Here is a 2,581-nt window from a genome sequence, read left to right as displayed (position 1 = left end):
TGCCTAGCCAAAGTCCCAGTGCTGTCCTTGACTGCTACCTGCCCAGCCCACATGATAAGATCCTGTCAACCCTACTTCCTCAATATTTTTTGACTGTGTCCAGTTCTCTCTATGATACCACTACCTTAGTTGAGGACCATTGCCTTAACACAAATGGGAATTACTTTCCTCTTTCAATCAGATTAAGGCAACAATTTCCTACTGGGTCTCCTTGTCTGTGGCCTTGTTCTTTTCCAAGTCATACTTCTCAGAGTAGCTGTGGTGAATTTCTAAACTGGAAACCTTATCATGTTTTAAAATTCTCTAGTTGTTAGCAATTTTTCTTAGGCAATAAAAATCCTTGATGGCTTTTATGGTCATCCAGTCTAAGATAGCCCTCCAATCAGTCTAAATCCCCATCTTCTTTGTTTATTTTCCTCATAGTATTTACTCCATTTTATATGATATTGTTGATTTGTGTTCTTTTCTTTTTTTAATCCTCACCCTATGATATGTTTTCATTGATTTTGAGAGAAAGAGAGAGAGAGAGAAACATAGATGTGAGAGAGAAATATCTATCAGTTGCCTCCCGTATGCACCCTGACAGGGGATCGGACTCACAACCTTTTGGTGTTAGGGATGACACTCCAACTAACTGAGCCACCCAGCCAGAGCTGTTTCCTTTTATAAAATATGATTTTTGGCTTTCTTTACTAAAACATAAAGTTTATGAGAGCTGGGACTAGCTTTTCTGTTCATAGCTACAGAATACTCCAGCATGTGAAAAGGTGGCTGGCACATAGGAGGTAGATACACATGAATATTTGTTAAATGCTTTGAAAACACTGAACAGTGCAGGCTACTTATAGCTATTATAGTTTGTTTATATTTCTGCCTTTTCTAATTCCAGAATGCCGACTCTTTTAACTGAGCTATTATTGATCTGTTAGAATCAACTTGGAGGTTGTATCACTGGGAATCTTTCCTGATTCTCTTCTTGCCAGTCAGTGGGTTTCCATAGGAATCAGTTGTCACAGCATTGACCATCTTATTTTATGTCTATTTCTTCTTGGTTCCTGTGGTGGACAGTAAGCTACGTGAGGAGAGGATTTATGTCTTATTTATCTTTGTATACCTAGAACTTGGCAATGTGTTTGGCTTATCATAGATGCTCAGTACATACTTATTTTAAAAGTAAATTGTAATATACAGTATAACATTTATTATATTATCATTGTTTATAATATTTAAGTATTATAATGATATCATATTAAATATAAATATATTTACATTTAGTACATCACAAAAATGTTCATTATGAATAACCGAAATAAAGCTAGTTAAATTGTGCAGAATTTGAAAAGAAAATGTAAAGACAAAAATAGTTATAAATAATATTTCTAGTGCAACTGGTTAAAATGATATAAAAGGATAGACTTCACTTATCAGGAAAATACCTTGATAATATTGGCTAGCTAAGTTGTTATGTAATAATTCATGTGATTACTTTTGTAATGAATATTATATTGACTCATTTCTCCATTGTCCCCTAAAATATACGGAAACCAAACAAGAATTCCTGTAGAGAAAAATACCTTATCCAAGAAGTGCTTGGCTATTGGAAAGATACTTTCTTGCTTCTAAAATTATATTAAAAACGGTCTTAGGCATTTTGAGATTTAGTTATTTCTGTAATTTCATGGAAGCATTTTTCTAGGTCAGTATCTCCATTTTGGCAACTCATGGCCTACCTACTTGGTGAAATTTGGTGATTTTTAGCCAATGAGCTGGATCACATTTACATTCTTTAGTTTTTGTTTTGTTTTGTTTTTTAATTCTGCTTAGTGTGTTCAAGCAAACCTTTCTTTGGAAGGCAAGCAAGCTGCATGTCCTCTTAACTGTTGGGATGGCTTTCATGGTAGCGTGAATATCTATATACGAAGACCTAGGTAACAATGAAATCAATAACAATGAGGATAAATGACATCTAACAAAAAACCAATAAGGCCATCCCATAAAACTACAACCACTGATTTGTTAGTTTTTAAAAATATATTAACCCCTCCCCAAACATTCTTCTGTGGTGTGCCCATATAATCTTTGCACTTTTGGAGATGTCTTTTGTCAACCATTGGCATAGGCTGAAAATCTTAGCTTCTAGTTTATTGCTCAGAATAATTAATGTACCTTCTATTTCAACAAAGAACACTTTCTTCCAAGAGATATTTACCTATTGCCAATTTACTTTTTGAGAAACAAAAATACTGCTTGTTTGTGACTCTCCATTTGATTGAGAAGAAATATCAGGGCAGAAGATAGATAGATAGATTGATAACATCTTTTAAAATAATAATTGCCATCATCAGAGTTAACATATTTTGACAGGTTAGTATATTAAAAGCCATTAAAAAACAGCTGTTTAGCTGTAGGGAATTTCACTCTGAGGCTGAATCCAAAGGTACGTGTTGGTATTTATTCAGTAATCAATCATAGAAAGAAGAGACCTCGAATTTTAGTTGGAAGTTTTTATTTTTATCCCTTTCCTTACTCCTGGTCTTTAAACCTGCTCTGAGGAGAGCTATACATGCCAGGCTAGTGCTCA

The sequence above is a fragment of the Myotis lucifugus genome, unplaced genomic scaffold (assembly GCF_000147115.1).
Source record: "Myotis lucifugus unplaced genomic scaffold, Myoluc2.0 scaffold_47, whole genome shotgun sequence".
Lineage (NCBI taxonomy): Eukaryota > Metazoa > Chordata > Mammalia > Chiroptera > Vespertilionidae > Myotis > Myotis lucifugus.
The sequence above is the reverse complement of the archived record's forward strand: the minus strand, read 5'-3'. Positions refer to the sequence as shown.